The sequence below is a fragment of the Pagrus major genome, chromosome 6 (assembly GCF_040436345.1).
Source record: "Pagrus major chromosome 6, Pma_NU_1.0".
NCBI classification, from domain to species: Eukaryota; Metazoa; Chordata; class Actinopteri; order Spariformes; family Sparidae; genus Pagrus; species Pagrus major.
This window is the reverse complement of record NC_133220.1, coordinates 3487402-3503883: the sequence shown is the minus strand read 5'-3', so window position 1 is coordinate 3503883 and position 16482 is coordinate 3487402. Positions and strand designations below refer to the sequence as shown.

The 16482-nt window shown below is 41.7% G+C and overlaps 3 long non-coding RNA genes across 3 annotated transcripts; 2 read left to right on the top strand and 1 right to left on the bottom strand.

Moving 5' to 3' along the window:
* The first annotated feature begins 1302 nt into the window (after nucleotides 1–1302).
* On the top strand, nucleotides 1303–3080 carry LOC140998434 (uncharacterized). The gene is made up of 2 exons (XR_012179431.1): nucleotides 1303–1547; nucleotides 2105–3080. It is a non-coding gene; the product is annotated as an uncharacterized lncRNA (long non-coding RNA).
* Nucleotides 3081–5191: 2111 nt separating this feature from the next.
* LOC140998304 (uncharacterized) lies at nucleotides 5192–7090 on the top strand. The gene is made up of 2 exons (XR_012179423.1): nucleotides 5192–5494; nucleotides 6136–7090. It is a non-coding gene; the product is annotated as an uncharacterized lncRNA (long non-coding RNA).
* A 2009-nt stretch (nucleotides 7091–9099) lies between these two features.
* On the bottom strand, nucleotides 9100–15780 carry LOC140997565 (uncharacterized). Its single transcript, XR_012179375.1, has 3 exons — nucleotides 15573–15780; nucleotides 11074–11964; nucleotides 9100–10435 (listed from the first exon to the last, which is right to left on the bottom strand). It is a non-coding gene; the product is annotated as an uncharacterized lncRNA (long non-coding RNA).
* Between the last annotated feature and the right edge of the window lie 702 nt (nucleotides 15781–16482).

Below are 16482 nucleotides of genomic sequence, written 5' to 3'. Positions count from 1 at the left end.
TTTGATATTTGGATCCTATTTCTTTCAGTTGCATGTTTTATCTTTTCAGATTCAGATCTTAGTTTTTTTTCAGTTTCAAATCTTTTTTTTCAGTTTCAGACTTTTGACCCTGATCTAGCGTGGGGGGGCGTGGCATCAACTGAGAGGGGCGTGGCATCATGAAAGACAGCTCAACCAAAAGGCTACAGACCTTCCCCTATCATGTTGCCTTCAGGGAACGTAGGATCTAAAACGATTCGGCTACGCCACATGATTGGCAGTGAAAAAACTGCTGTCAGTGACAAACTTCCATTTGCACACCATGCACGAATATCCTGCACAGCTAAAACTGTTTTAATTTCCAAGGCTGTTTAGATGTGAGATGTGGAAGCTGTTTTAGACAGTACTGAGGACCAATTGTAGTACAGGAGCGACAAAATCACGCCAGATTGTGCACAGACACCCACACTTTAAGTACTGAAATGTCCGACACAGACCAGTCTGCTGCGTGACAAGACAGTTAAAATAAGTAAATATTAGCTATTAGCTGATGTAGCCTATCGCGGCCCGCTCACCCTCTATCGATTCTCAGATTCTCAGATTCTCAGAATGTGTCTCATGAGGGAGGAGAGAGGAGGGAGGAGAGAGGGTGAGCGGGCGGTGTTAGACTGCATCAGCCGCCGACCAGACTCTGTGAACAGTAAACGTCGGAGAGGAGGATGAGAAGCAGCAGCAGGACACAAACACCACGCTGCTCTTCTCCAACTTTAACTTTACTCGCAGAACATTTCACGTCAGCAGATGATTCAACTTTCGCGTCTCTCTCGGTGGATTTTATTGTTTTATTCTTCTTCATGTTGAACCTCCCCAACACCACCACGTCTGTGAGGACATTCAGGTAAGGCAGCTTGCACGCAGGTGACTTTTTTTTTGGGATGTTAAATGTTATGTGACGTGCACCTTCATGGCTGGGTGTTGAGCTGTGCGTGTCTTTGTTGCAGTGTTTGTGATTTAAAGACAGACAGGCGGTTTCACGTGGGGATTTTTAAGGACTTTGAGCTTTTCTGGTGCTAAGAGTGACGTATTTCACGCGGAATTGCAGAACGAGCCTTCACCCATGTTTTTCTTGTACGTTGAGGTTTTTTAGTAACGTGTCGCTTTTAAAAATCTTGTTAAAAAATCTTTTTAAGTGTAATTTAAAGGGAGTCTGGTGCAGAAGCGTGCAGTCAACGCGCTCTAACGGGAGAGTGACGCTGCGGTGAATCTGCGTTCAGAACCTCATTTAGAAATGTGTAATGAGTAACGAGGTCTCGGCGTCACTTCCCTGCCGGTGTACCGTGTATATATGGAGGAGCCGCCCATTGTGAACAGTAAACGTCTGAGAGGAGGATGAGAAGCAGCAGCAGGACACAAACACCACGCTGCTCTTCTCCAACTTTAACTTTACTCGCAGAACATTTCACGTCAGCAGATGATTCAACTTTCGCGTCTCTCTCGGTGGATTTTATTGTTTTATTCTTCTTCATGTTGAACCTCCCCAACACCACCACGTCTGTGAGGACATTCAGGTAAGGCAGCTTGCACGCAGGTGAATTTTTTTTTTGGGACAGGCGGTTTCACGTGGGGATTTTTAAGGACTTTGAGCTTTTTCTGGTGCTGAGAGTGACGTATTTCACGCGGAATTGCAGAACGAGCCTTCACACATGTTTTTCTTGTGTGTTGAGGTTTTTTAGTAACGTGTCGCTTTTAAAAATGTTGTTAAAAAATCTTTTTTAAGTGTAATTTAAACGGAGTCTGGTGCAGAAGCGTGCAGTCAACGCGCTCTAACGGGAGAGTGACGCTGCGGTGAATCTGCGTTCAGAACCTCATTTAGAAATGTGTGTATTTTAGATTCTGCCTTTAAATGCACTTGTACTTAGCCGCCGGTAGTTTTGGAGACTGGCATTCATTCACGTGTCATAAACAGTAGTTAACTGTTATGTTGGATTAGGAAAATGTCATCATTAAAGCTAATATTTACTTATTTTAACTGTCTTGTCAGGCAGCAGACTGGTCTGTGTTTAGGTTTTGGCCACTACCTCACTGATTTGTTTTCTTTTGTCCTGTTTTGTCATTTTTCTCTCAGATTCTGAAATCAAACTTCTTCAATCAGTCGCAGGACTGGCTTTACTCTGACTTCTGCCAGAGTTTGATGAAGGACCTCCAGTCACTACCGACACCACCACAGTCCCCCCACCCAATGACAGCAAGAAGAGGGACGACCAAAACACTGAAACCTGCTCCAGCTCCACACTGAATGTGAGTTTTACTGAAAACACGACTTGAAGTAAAAGTAAGTATCAGTGTGGAGCCACGAGGAAGAGACTGTACCGGCTCGCTGTGTTTTCAGCAGGAGAAAATGGACTCACATACAGAGGAGGATCTCGCCTGTCCTATCTGTCAGGACGTCTTTAAAGACCCTGTCGTCCTGTCATGCAGCCACAGCTTCTGTAAACTCTGTCTGCAGAACTGGTGGACAGAGAAACAGATACAGGACTGTCCAATGTGTAAGAGAAGATCATCAAAAGATCAACGACTGTTTTTCAAGATGTGTGAGGACATCTCACTGAAGGAAAAGACTTCAGCAGTCCCACAGACTGCAGAGATAATTGTATAAAAACTCAAAACCACAGAGACAAATATTGTTTATCAAACCTAATGTCTCTACTGGTGATCAATTAGAGTAGCTCCACCAAGTTTACACTTAGGTCTTGGGGAGAACGACTGCAAAGGCCAAAAAAGTAGAATAAAGCCATGAAAGTGTAAAATTGGTGGCGTAAACCTTTAAGGAGAGCTGTGGGATCTACTGTGTCATCATAACTATACACACTGTCAACGGTGTCACATGACGTTTTAAGCACATGTAGCGGTGTCTGTAGTGTTTTGTAGTTTGTTTGTTTTTTTAGTTCATTGACAGTTGAATTCATGTATAAAGTGATTGTATTTACATTCAAGTGTTGTTATTCAAAGTATTCAAACAGAGATCAAGTGTTCATTACTTGTGTCAGTGACTCAGTTTTGTCATCCGGTCTGTAAACTAATAAACGCTTCATTTTTAAAATTGGATGTTTTCAAAAATGCTTTTACCTTAAAACTCATTTTATTCTGTTTTCCTTGTACCAGAGCTCATTTCAATTAACCGTCTAGTTTGTAGATTATAAGGGAAACTACTGGCTGAACTGGAATAAGCATAATTATGTTCATATTACCTGAAAGTGTTGTTTCCGTCATGTTGCACCGTGTTACAGAACAGACCTGGAGAAACACCGACTTCTTCAGAAAGCCTTTGGGGACAACTGCAGTTTGTACAAATGAGGTTCACTTCCCACATTTTCAAAGGATTCGTGATGTTCAACTCTGAAAGTCAACAAACTCTCAGCTCATCAGAAAGTTTGTTCATTCACCAGTTTATTAAATATTTACATGACAAAGCGGAGACGCAGATTCTACAAGTGAAACAGTCGATGAGAATCACACAGGCAGCATTATGAGCTCCGTCTATTGTACTTGAAACAAAACAAATCGTCACACAGAAAAGTTTTCAGATAATTTATTTTGTACAGTAAAACAGAGGTTCAGAGGCTGCATTGTTAATTCACTGAGTGGCTTTGTGGAGGACACAGGGGGGGGACAGATTTACACACACCCAGGATGTTACCCATATCTTTAAAACTACTGCCTTGTGCTGTTACTGCTTGCTACCACTAGATGGCCAATAGATTCACTTCAATCCTGACGTCAGTGTTTCTATGCAAAATACCTGAGAAAAAAAAGTTTGAAACCCGACATCCGCTGTCGGAGCGGCAGCGCTAAACTGTAGAGTGGGAGAGGAGAGAGCCGCGGAGCGGTGGCAGAAGTGTGCTGGACAGATCGAGAGACAGACAGCGACTTTTGTAATAAAAAACAAAATGCCCAAAAGACTTTACAGTGCGGATGAGGTGCTTGCACAGATCTTTGCTGATCGCGATTCAGAAGGGGACGATTTGCCCTCTGATGACGATGCTGCAGCTGCACACACTGTCACACAAGCAACACACGCTGATCACTGCGAGAGTTTTCTTTCCTTTTTACAAGTTAGATTAGGAAATTTACTCCAATCAGATTCCTGTTCATTTACTCTGAGGATGAGAGGATGAAAAAAATCTATGAAAAAATGAAATGAAATGAAAAAAAATCTACTGTGTAAATATGTTCAGAATTCCGTTTTACTGAATTTTACCTGGTGACATACAAATTAGATTAATAAATTTACTCAAATCAAACTCCTGTTCCTTTATTTTGAGGATGAGATGACAATATAAATATTTTTTTTCTGTGTAAATATGTTCAAAAATCAGTTTTACTGAAAGTTACTTTCAGTCACCTGGTGACGTCACAATATGCAAATTAGATGATTAAATTTTCTCCCATCACAAACTTTAGGTCATTATGAATATTTTTCTCATTTACACTGTGGATTTATCTCTCACCACTTCCAAGCTACAGCCTTTTGAAATCTTACAATCCAAACGGCTGTTGGCTGTTGTGTGGTGGACTGTGGCTTTAGGACAACTCGAGAACATGTGTGGTGTTGAATCGGGGGATCTGTGTGTCACAGTTTGCCTTATGGCCCCTCTGATCTTATATTGGTCTCATCCCCTCCCATCTCTGCCTTATTTTCACTGGATCCACCTGCTGTGCTGTTAACGTCACTATTAGCGTTTCTCTCCTTCTCTCTCTCTCTGTGTGCGCGCACGTGCGTGTTTCTAGCTGTGGGAGGGTGTTGTTTTATTACATACGGCTGCAACACGCCGCTGCCCTTCTCCATCCACTGCCGCACCAAAACGTTAAAACCGACCCTGGCTCGTTAATGACAACCAAACATATTGTCTATTTATTCGGTGTCGGTTCCGGTTTCGATTGAATCCGGGCGCAAAAAACAACGGTGGAGTCGTGTTTGTGTAATTCTGACTTGAAATCGGGGTCTATTTTGTCTTGAAATTCACGGCGGAGTGATACCGTGCAGTGCGGGATTCAGGGAAGTCCGCACACCTTTTTTGTGACGATGAGGAGCGTCTCTGCGTCACTCCTCGCCGGTGTGTATATATAGAGAAGCCGCCGACCAGACTTCTGAGAATCTTCACTTCTTCTCTCTCAGAATTGTGCCTGTGCACAATTCTGAGAGAGAAGAAGTGAAGATTCTCAGAATGTGTCTAGTGAGGGAGGAGAGAGGAGGGAGGAGGGAGGGTGAGAGGGCGGTGTTAAGACTTTATAAGCCGCCTACCACACTTTGTCAACAGTAAACGTCGGAGAGGAGGATGAGAAGCAGCAGCAGGACACAAACACCACGCTGCTCTTCTCCAACTTTAACTTTACTCGCAGAACATTTCACGTCAGCAGATGATTCAACTTTCGCGTCTCTCTCGGTGGATTTTATTGTTTTATTCTTCTTCATGTTGAACCTCCCCAACACCACCACGTCTGTGAGGACATTCAGGTAAGGCAGCTTGCACGCAGGTGAATTTTTTTGGGGGATGTTAAATGTTATGTGACGTGCACCTTCATGGCTGGGTGTTGAGCTGTGCGTGTCTTTGTTGCAGTGTTTGTGATTTAAAGACAGACAGGCGGTTTCACGTGGGGATTTTTAAGGACTTTGAGCTTTTCTGGTGCCAAGAGTGACGTATTTCACGCGGAATTGCAGAACAAGGCTTCACACATGTTTTTCTTGTGTGTTGAGGTTTTTTAGTAACGTGTCGCTTTTAAAAATGTTGTTAAAAAATCTTTTTTAAGTGTAATTTAAAGGGAGTCTGGTGCAGAAGCGTGCAGTCAACGCGCTCTAACGGGAGAGTGACGCTGCGGTGAATCTGCGTTCAGAACCTCATTTAGAAATGTGTGTATTTTAGATTCTGCCTTTAAATGCACTTGTACTTAGTCGCCGGTAGTTTTGGAGACTGGCATTCATTCACGTGTAATAAACAGTAGTTAACTGTTATGTTGGATTAGGAAAATGTCTTCATTAAAGCTAATATTTACTTATTTTAACTGTCTTGTCAGGCAGCAGACTGGTCTGTGTTTAGGTTTTGGCCACTACCTCACTGATTTGTTTTCTTTTGTCCTGTTTTGTCATTTTTCTCTCAGATTCTGAAATCAAACTTCTTCAATCAGTCGCAGGACTGGCTTTACTCTGACTTCTGCCAGAGTTTGATGAAGGACCTCCAGTCACTACCGACACCACCACAGTCCCCCCACCCAATGACAGCAAGAAGAGGGACGACCAAAACACTGAAACCTGCTCCAGCTCCACACTGAATGTGAGTTTTACTGAAAACACGACTTGAAGTAAAAGTAAGTATCAGTGTGGTGCCACGAGGAAGAGACTGTACCGGCTCGCTGTGTTTTCAGCAGCAGAAAATGGACTCACATACAGAGGAGGATCTCTCCTGTCCTATCTGTCAGGACGTCTTTAAAGACCCTGTCGTCCTGTCATGCAGCCACAGCTTCTGTGAACTCTGTCTGCAGAACTGGTGGACAGACAAACAGATACAGGACTGTCCAATGTGTAAGAGAAGATCATCAAAAGATTATGGACTGTTTTTCAAGATGTGTGAGGACATCTCACTGAAGGAAAAGACTTCAGCAGTCCCACAGACCCTCTGCAGTCCCACAGACTGCAGAGATAATTGTACAAAAACTCAAAACCACAGAGACAAATATTGTTTATCAAACCTAATGTCTCTACTGGTGATCAATTAGAGTAGCTCCACCAAGTTTACACTTAGGTCTTGGAGAGAACGACTGCAAAGGCCAAAAAAGTAGAATAAAGCCATGAAAGTGTAAAATTGGTGGCGTAAACCTTTAAGGAGAGCTGTGGGATCTACCGTGTCATCATAACTATACACACTGTCAAACGTTTTATGCACATGTAGCGGTGTCTGTAGTGTTTTTTTTAGTTCATTGACGGTTGAATACATGTATAAAGTGATAAGTGTTGGAAAAAAGTATTTAAACAGATCAAGTGTTCATTACTTGTGTCAGTGACTCAGTTTTGTCATCCGGTCTGTAAACTAATAAATGTCTTCATTTTTAAAATGGATGTTTTTACCTGAAAACTCATTTTATTCTGTTTTCCTTGTACCAGAGCTCATTTCAATTAACCGTCTAGTTTGTAGATTATAAGGGAAACTACTGGCTGAACTGGAATAAGCATAATTATGTTCATATTACCTGAAACTGTTGTTTTGGTACCTCAGAATGAGCTTTTTGTAAATCCATCATGTTACAGTGTTACTCTCACACACACACACACACACACTGCAGCGGGGCCAGATATCATTTAAAAATATTCAATTCTACATTCAATATGATATCTAAATTTAAGTAAGGATACCAAAACAATACTTTTTTCAAAACCCTTTTTCATTTAACAAAATATGTGCCTGAATAAAATCCAGTCTGAGCAGATTTAAATGAATAAACATGTTAAAAAGCACTACAGACCAGACATTTGATGCCAGCTGTCGATACTCGAAAAGGACAACTGATCTTTTTGTTTTAATGTACTTCACATTAATCCTCACCTGCATCAGAAAGAGAAGAGAAGACACTAACAACCTCAGGGGACCAGTCGTGGTGCTTTCACTGTCCACACGGTGCCGCCACAGCTGCACAGAGTAGTAAACGTGTTGGGATGAAATGTTTAGGTACCAGAGTTACGTTGTGTCTCCACATTGCACAACAACATTGTGGCGATGGCGACGTGGTAGAAACTAATTGTGTGACAGATTTTCCCACATCTGGAATCTTGTGGTGGAAGTTTGTGTCAGAGAGTTGTGCCGTTCTTGAACGCACCACCACCCACTTCATAGCAAAGCCTATTAAGGACTGGAGAGGCCTTTCTTCTGGGTTCCTGGCTCGTTGCACTGTGCCTGCCCTCTGTGAGGGGGGTCGAGAGGCAAGTTGTCTGGATCCGACCGGACCGAGACCCAAGAGAGACGTTTATTAATACTGTAGCGGAACCACAGTGTCCAATGTTGGAGCGGAGTGTTAACTTGCTCGCTGACTTCAGACGATAGTAGCATTGTTTAATAATCAGTAAACAGCTGAGTCGACGGAAGTTAATGTTACTGCACCTTAAACTCATCAGGGACATTTGGAAAGTTAATGTCACCTGAGGAAGCTGAGATCCTTCAACGTGTGCAGCAAGATGTTGGAGATCTTCTACCAGTCTGTTGTTTTTGTTTTGTTCTTTGCTGCTGAGTGTTGGGGCAGCAGCATCAGAGCCAGCGACACTAACAGACTTGATGAAATCATCAAGAAGGCTGGGAGCCAGCCTCCCAGGCTGAGACCGTGGTGGAGAGGAGAACGCTGAAGAAACTTTTATCCATCATGGACAATGATCAGCACCCTCTCCATCACACAGTAGACAGACAGCGGAGTACCTTCTCTCACAGGCTGCTTCAGCTCCGCTGTCGAAGGGACAGATACAGGAAATCTTTCCTGCCACGTGCCATCACACTGTACAACAACAGCTAAAACTCTGGTCATAACATACAGTCTCTACGCACTTTATATGTTTTACACTGTTCTGCACCTCATCTGTTCACTGCACCTTGTACTTTATTTTGCACTACCATTAATACTGCTTGTGTATACACCAACACTGCTCATTTATACATTTTTACACATATTTTTTGCATATATACATTGTTTTATATTACATTTTATATTGTTATGTTAATATGCCTAGGTTGTTCTTTTTATTTCAATGTGTTGTCATTGTCTCTGTGTGTAATGCTGCTGCTACACCTTAATTTCCCAGCTTGGGATCAATAAAGTATATCTATTCTATTCTATTTGTACAAACTGCCTTTGTCCCCAAAGGCTTTCTGAAGAAGTCGGTGTTTCTCCTGGTCTGTTCTGTAACACGGTGCAACATGACGGAAACAACACTTTCAGGTAATATGAACATAATTATGCTTATTCCAGTTCAGCCAGTAGTTTCCCTTATAACCTACAAACTAGACGGTTAATTGAAATGAGCTCTGGTACAAGGAAAACAGAATAAAATGAGGTTTAAGGTAAAAGCATTTTTGAAAACATCCATTTTTAAAATGAAGACATTTATTAGTTTACAGACCGGATGACAAAACTGAGTCACTGACACAAGTAATGAACACTTGATCTCTGTTTGAATAACAACACTTGAATGTAAATACAATCACTTTATACATGAATTCAACCGTCAATGAACTAAAAAAACACTACAGACACCACTACATGTGCTTAAAACGTCATGTGACACCGTTGACAGTGTGTATAGTTATGATGACACGGTAGATCCCACAGCTCTCCTTAAAGGGAAACTCCACCAATTTGACACTTAGTATTACATGGCTTTATTCCACCTTGTTGGCCTATGCAGTAGTTCTCGTGTCTTTGTGGTTTTGAGTTTTTGTACAGTTATTTTGTGGTCACCTGGCATCACTTTGTTCCTGATAAGAGTGAGACAGTAAAATACAGTCCTATGAGGCTGGTTTGAGTAATAAATCCATGAGTTTAAAGAAAACGCTGTAAAGTTTGCAGAGTAACGATAAATGTGTCCTCTTCCCCCGTCCCTCGCCAAAAAAACCTGTCGACCTAAATGTGCATTCATTTATATTTTCACATCATGTGGCAGCCAGCTCACTAGTCTACAATAAATAGAAATAGCGGAGCAATACAGAAATATATATGCAGACCTACTTAAGTTGTTCCTGTGTTTGTGAAAATGTTCAAAATAAAAAGCCTCATTCGATAATAAATGAAACACAGAGCGGCAGGTTAGATTTAAAAACACAGGACAGTTTAAGTTGTATTTCAGTCCATTTCAGTGTGAGTTAATCCTTTAGTCTGTGCAGACTGCAGAGAGTCTGTGGGACTGCAGAGGGTCTGTGGAGACTGCTGAAGTCTTTTCCTTCAGTGAGATGTCCTCACACATCTTGAACAACAGTCCTTGATCTTTTGATGATCTCCTCTTACACATTGAACAGTCCTGTATCTGTTTGTCTGTCCACCAGTTCTGCAGACAGAGTTCACAGAAGCTGTGGCTGCATGACAGGACGACAGGGTCTTTAAAGACGTCCTGACAGATAGGACAGGAGAGATCCTCCTCTGTATGTGAGTCCATTTTCTGCTGCTGAAAACACAGCAAGCCGGTACAGTCTCTTCCTCGTGGCTCCACACTGATACTTACTTTTACTTCAAGTCGTGTTTTCAGTAAAACTCACATTCAGTGTGGAGCTGGAGCAGGTTTCAGTGCTTTGGTCGTCCCTCTTCTTGCTGTCACTGGGTGGGGGGACTGTGGTGGTGTCGGTAGTGACTGGAGGTCCTTCATCAAACTCTGGCAGAAGTCAGAGTAAAGCCAGTCCTGCGACTGATTGAAGAAGTTTGATTTCAGAATCTGAGAGAAAAATGACAAAACAGGACAAAAGAAAACAAATCAGTGAGGTAGTGGCCAAAACCTAAACACAGACCAGTCTGCTGCCTGACAAGACAGTTAAAATAAGTAAATATTAGCTGTAATGAAGACATTTTCCTAATCCAACATAACAGTTAACTACTGTTTATTACACGTGAATGAATGCCAGTCTCTAAAACTACCGGCGACTAAGTACAACGCGTGCATTTAAAGGCAGAATCTAAAATACACACATTTCTAAATGAGGTTCTGAACGCAGATTCACCGCAGCGTCACTCTCCCGTCAGAGCGCGTTGACTGCACGCTTCTGCACCAGACTCCCTTTAAATTACACTTAAAAAGATTTTTAACAACATTTTTAAAAGCGACACGTTACTAAAAAACCTCAACACACAAGAAAAACATGTGTGAAGACTTGTTCTGCAATTCCGCGTGAAATACGTCACTCTTAGCACCAGAAAAGCTCAAAGTCCTTAAAAATCCCCACGTGAAACCGCCTGTCTGTCTTTAAATCACAAACACTGCAACAAAGACACGCACAGCTCAACACCCAGCCATGAAGGTGCACGTCACATAACATTTAACATCCCAAAAATTCACCTGCGTGCAAGCTGCCTTACCTGAATGTCCTCACAGACGTGGTGGTGTTGGGGAGGTTCAACATGAAGAAGAATAAAACAATAAAATCCACCGAGAGAGACGCGAAAGTTGAATCATCTGCTGACGTGAAATGTTCTGTGAGTAAAGTTAAAGTTGGAGAAGAGCAGCGTGGTGTTTGTGTCCTGGTGCTGCTTCTCATCCTCCTCTCCGACGTTTACTGTTCACAAAGTCTGGTCGGCGGCTTATAAAGCCTGTCGCCGCCCGCTCTCCTCCCTCGCTAGATAGATTCCCCTACCCTAGTCAGGGACACAGACACCATCATTTTCACTTCTGCACACAGGACAACAGCAGACAGACACCATCATTTTCACTTCCTTTTTCGCCTTCCCTCCCTCTTCAGTCTGTGGGACTGCAGAAGTCTTTTCCTTCAGTGAGATGTCCTCACACATCTTGAACAACAGTCGTTGATCTTTTGATGATCTCCTCTTGCACATTGGACAGTCCTGTATCTGTTTGTCTGTCCACCAGTTCTGCAGACAGAGTTCACAGAAGCTGTGGCTGCATGACAGGACGACAGGGTCTTTAAAGACGTCCTGACAGATAGGACAGGCGAGATCCTCCTCTGTATGTGAGTCCATTTTCTGCTGCTGAAAACACAGCGAGCCGGTACAGTCTCTTCCTCGTGGCTCCACACTGATACTTACTTTTACTTCAAGTTGTGTTTTCAGTAAAACTCACATTCAGTGTGGAGCTGGAGCAGGTTTCAGTGTTTTGGTCGTCCCTCTTCTTGCTGTCACTGGGTGGGGGGACTGTGGTGGTGTCGGTAGTGACTGGAGGTCCTTCATCAAACTCTGGCAGAAGTCAGAGTAAAGCCAGTCCTGCGACTGACTGAAGAAGTTTGATTTCAGAATCTGAGAGAAAAATGACAAAACAGGACAAAAGAAAACAAATCAGTGAGGTAGTGGCCAAAACCTAAACACAGACCAGTCTGCTGCCTGACAAGACAGTTAAAATAAGTAAATATTAGCTTTAATGATGACATTTTCCTAATCCAACATAACAGTTAACTACTGTTTATTACACGTGAATGAATGCCAGTCTCCAAAACTACCGGCGACTAAGTACAAGTGCATTTAAAGGCAGAGTCTAAAATACACACATTTCTAAATGAGGTTCTGAACGCAGATTCACCGCAGCGTCACTCTCCCGTTAGAGCGCGTTGACTGCACGCTTCTGCACCAGACTCCCTTTAAATTACACCTAAAAAGATTTTTTCTGGCAGAAGTCAGAGTATGTCAGGCCTGGACGAAAATGAGGACTCAGATGCAGTGGATATCACTATACGCACACTTTATTGAATTCGGCTCAGTCTTTGAAGAGTGACAAATGAATAAGCTATAAAACTCACTATCTCTTAGAGGCCTGGCTAGAAAATCGGGGAAGAATAAAACTTCCAAAAAGAGGGAAAACGCATAAAAAGGGAGGGACAATAACACTAGAAACAAGGAAAACAGAAGACTAGAAATCAAAACTCTCACAAGGAGGAAAACAAAAAGGCTAGATTAATAACACAAAACGCTCCCGAAGGAGGAAAACCAAATCTAAGATAAACGGGACTAAAGAAAACGGCTCACCTAAACAGGGGCTCTACTACCATCTAACACTATCTAACAAAAAATCACTCCGCAAGCGGGAGGACAAAAGGCAGTAACAACAAAATGAACACTAAACTAGAAAAGATTAAACAAAAAATCCCTCATAAAGAGGAAGCATAAAACACCTTACGTGGCAAATACATTCTCTTTGGCAAAACTGAGTATGACGATGATTCAGGGCTTGGGTGCACGGACAAGGACGAAACACTTTGGCACAAGACAAAGGGAAGACGCCGACTTTAAACACATGAGGGAAATGGGGAACAGGTGGAAACGATCAGGGATCAGGTGAGACAATCAGACCGGTGACACATGAGGAAGGGCAAGTGACCTGAGACGAGAGGAGAGTTAGATTTGAAAATAAAACAGGAAGTAACGAGACAAAAACCCAAGACAAGACAAACCTCACAAAAAACCTCGGTGTGACAGAGTAAAGCCAGTCCTGCGACTGATTGAAGAAGTTTGATTTCAGAATCTGTGAGAAAAATGACAAAACAGGACAAAAGAAAAATCAGTGAGGTAGTGGCCAAAACCTAAACACAGACCAGTCTGCTGCCTGACAAGACAGTTAAAATAAGTAAATATTAGCTTTAATGAAGACATTTTCCTAATCCAACATAACAGTTAACTACTGTTTATGACACGTGAATGAATGCCAGTCTCCAAAACTACCGGCGACTAAGTACAAGTGCAACTGAGGGGGCAACTGACTGTATTTTCTTCATATGTGAAACCGGCTATTTTTTTTTTTTTTAAACTTTCGGGAAACTAAGTGAAGGAGAAACAATTTCAGGAAAACAACAAATGAATTTGTGAAACCGACTGAATTTTTGTTTTGATGTGTTCCAGGGGAAAAAAATCATTTTCAGGAAAAAAAAATGTTCATGTGTGAAACTGGATGAAATAATTTTTTCCAGGAAAAACATTTCTTTATATGTGAAACCAGCTAATTTCTTCTCCTCTCTTTTTTTCGGGAAACCAAGTGAAGAAAAAAAAATTCATGTGTGAGACAAATCTTTTTTCGGGAAACCAAGTGATTTTTTTCAGGTATTTAGGTGAAAAAAAACAAACACCTAAATGAGGTTGTGAACGCAGATTCACCGCAGCGTCACTCTCCCGTTAGAGCACGTTGACTGAATGCTTCTGCACCAGACTCCCTTTAAATCACACCTAAAAAGATTTTTTCTGGCAGAAGTCAGAGTATGTCAGGCCTGGACGAAAATGAGGACTCAGATGCAGTGGATATCACTATAAGCACACTTTATTGAATTCGGCTCAGTCTTTGAAGAGTGACAAATGAATAAGCTATGTGAAATAGGTGCAGATTTGAGACCCTTTAATGAATTGAGCTGATTCTTTTTAACTGTCTATCTGCAATCGCCACAGGCTGTCCTGCCAGAACAGTTGAAATTATGATATTTCAGTCAATGATGCACACACTTCCTCTCATGCCACTCATTTATTTATCAGATGCTTGATTTTACTTGTGTGTGGTTTCTACAGAGAATTAAAAGAAACATAAATGAAAATGAATTATATGCATGGTTATTATTGCATTATTATGAACATAAAATGTGGCATAAACAAACAAATTATATAATATTAATAAAGAAATATTGATACAGTAATGTATGCATTCATTTAACACAATGCAATCATTAAACACATCCCTGAAAGCAGTGCACACTGAAAAGGCATGCAACAATTGAGTGACGGTCCCTTAATTATTTATTATCCCTCGCAGGCGGCAAAATATAAACAATTAACTCCGGCGACGCCGTCACATATTAATAAATGGACCGGGCGGCCCGTGCGAATATTAACCGCCACATAAACATACGTCCTCAACAATAAACAAAACAACTTGAACACTTACAGTCTCATGGACGCACAATCTGAATGAATGAAGGATGAATGAATGAGTGAGTCCCGACTCCCGACTATGACGGCTCCTCCGCTGCTCTCCCTCCGTGATCAGAAACGATCGATCACTCAGCCAGGTGATCTGATTGGTTAGGAATACCGCGGGTTCACGTGAACACTACATGCGAGCTGAGTGACCTTCTGTACAAGCTATAAAACTCACTATCTCTTAGAGGCCTGGCTAGAAAATCGGGGAAGAATAAAACTTCCAAAAAGAGGGAAAACACACATAAAAAGGGAGGGACAATAACACTAGAAACAAGGAAAACAGAAGACTAGAAATCAAAACTCTCACAAGGAGGAAAACAAAATTTAAGATAAACAGGACAAAAGAAAACAAATCAGTGAGGTAGTGGCCAAAACCTAAACACAGACCAGTCTGCTGCCTGACAAGACAGTTAAAATAAGTAAATATTAGCTTTAATGAAGACATTTTCCTAATCCAACATAACAGTTAACTACTGTTTATTACACGTGAATGAATGCCAGTCTCCAAAACTACCGGCGACTAAGTACAAGTGCATTTAAAGGCAGAATCTAAAATACACACATTTCTAAATGAGGTTCTGAACGCAGATTCACCGCAGCGTCACTCTCCCGTTAGAGCGCGTTGACTGCACGCTTCTGCACCAGACTCCCTTTAAATTACACTTAAAAAGATTTTTTAACAAGATTTTTAAAAGCGACACGTTACTAAAAAACCTCAACATACAAGAAAAACATGTGTGAAGACTTGTTCTGCAATTCCGCGTAAATACGTCACTCTTAGCACCAGAAAAGCTCAAAGTCCTTAAAAATCCCCACGTGAAACCGCCTGTCTGTCTTTAAATCACAAACACTGCAACAAAGACACGCACAGCTCAACACCCAGCCATGAAGGTGCACGTCACGTAACATTTAACATCCCAAAAAAAAAGTCACCTGCGTGCAAGCTGCCTTACCTGAATGTCCTCACAGACGTGGTGGTGTTGGGGAGGTTCAACATGAAGAAGAATAAAACAATAAAATCCACCGAGAGAGACGCGAAAGTTGAATCATCTGCTGACGTGAAATGTTCTGTGAGTAAAGTTAAAGTTGGAGAAGAGCAGCGTGGTGTTTGTGTCCTGCTGCTGCTTCTCATCCTCCTCTCCGACGTTTACTGTTCACAAAGTCTGGTCGGCGGCTGATGCAGTCTAATGTCTAACACACCACACTTTTTTGTTTTTGCTATGGGCAATGTGGGCGGTCGCACATTGCGAGTTGCCTGGATCTGACCGGACCGTGACCCAAAGACCAAGAGAGAGATTTATTGATACTGGACGGAACCACAATGTCCAAAAGACTGAAACCATCCGGCGTCCAGGGAAGGAGAAGAAGGAAAGCAGAGGAAGAAACACGTGAAAAAGAAAGAGGTACAGTGACGTCAATGTGATGAAGTGAATGAAATAGTTTAATGAATCGTAGTTACCGTTGTTGGAGCAGAGTGTTAACTTGCTCGCTGACTTCAGACGATAGTAGCATTGTTTAATAATCAGTAAACAGCTGAGTCGACGGAAGTTAATGTTACTGCACCTTAAACTCATCAGGGACATTTGGAAAGTTAACGTCACCTGTTCAGGTGTTATTTTAACCTGTTCACTGTGTTTTCCTGCTTGTATGTCAGTTAAAATGCTGTTACTTTTCCATCCACTTTATAAGAAACAGGGCAGTTGTGAGACTTTGGTTTATTGTGTCACAGTTCATATATATATATATATATATATATATATATATATATATATATATATATATATATATATATGTAGCTATATATAAGTTTCACTGCACTTTACTTTAGTCTATATTAGTCTTACGTACAGCACAAACCAAGCA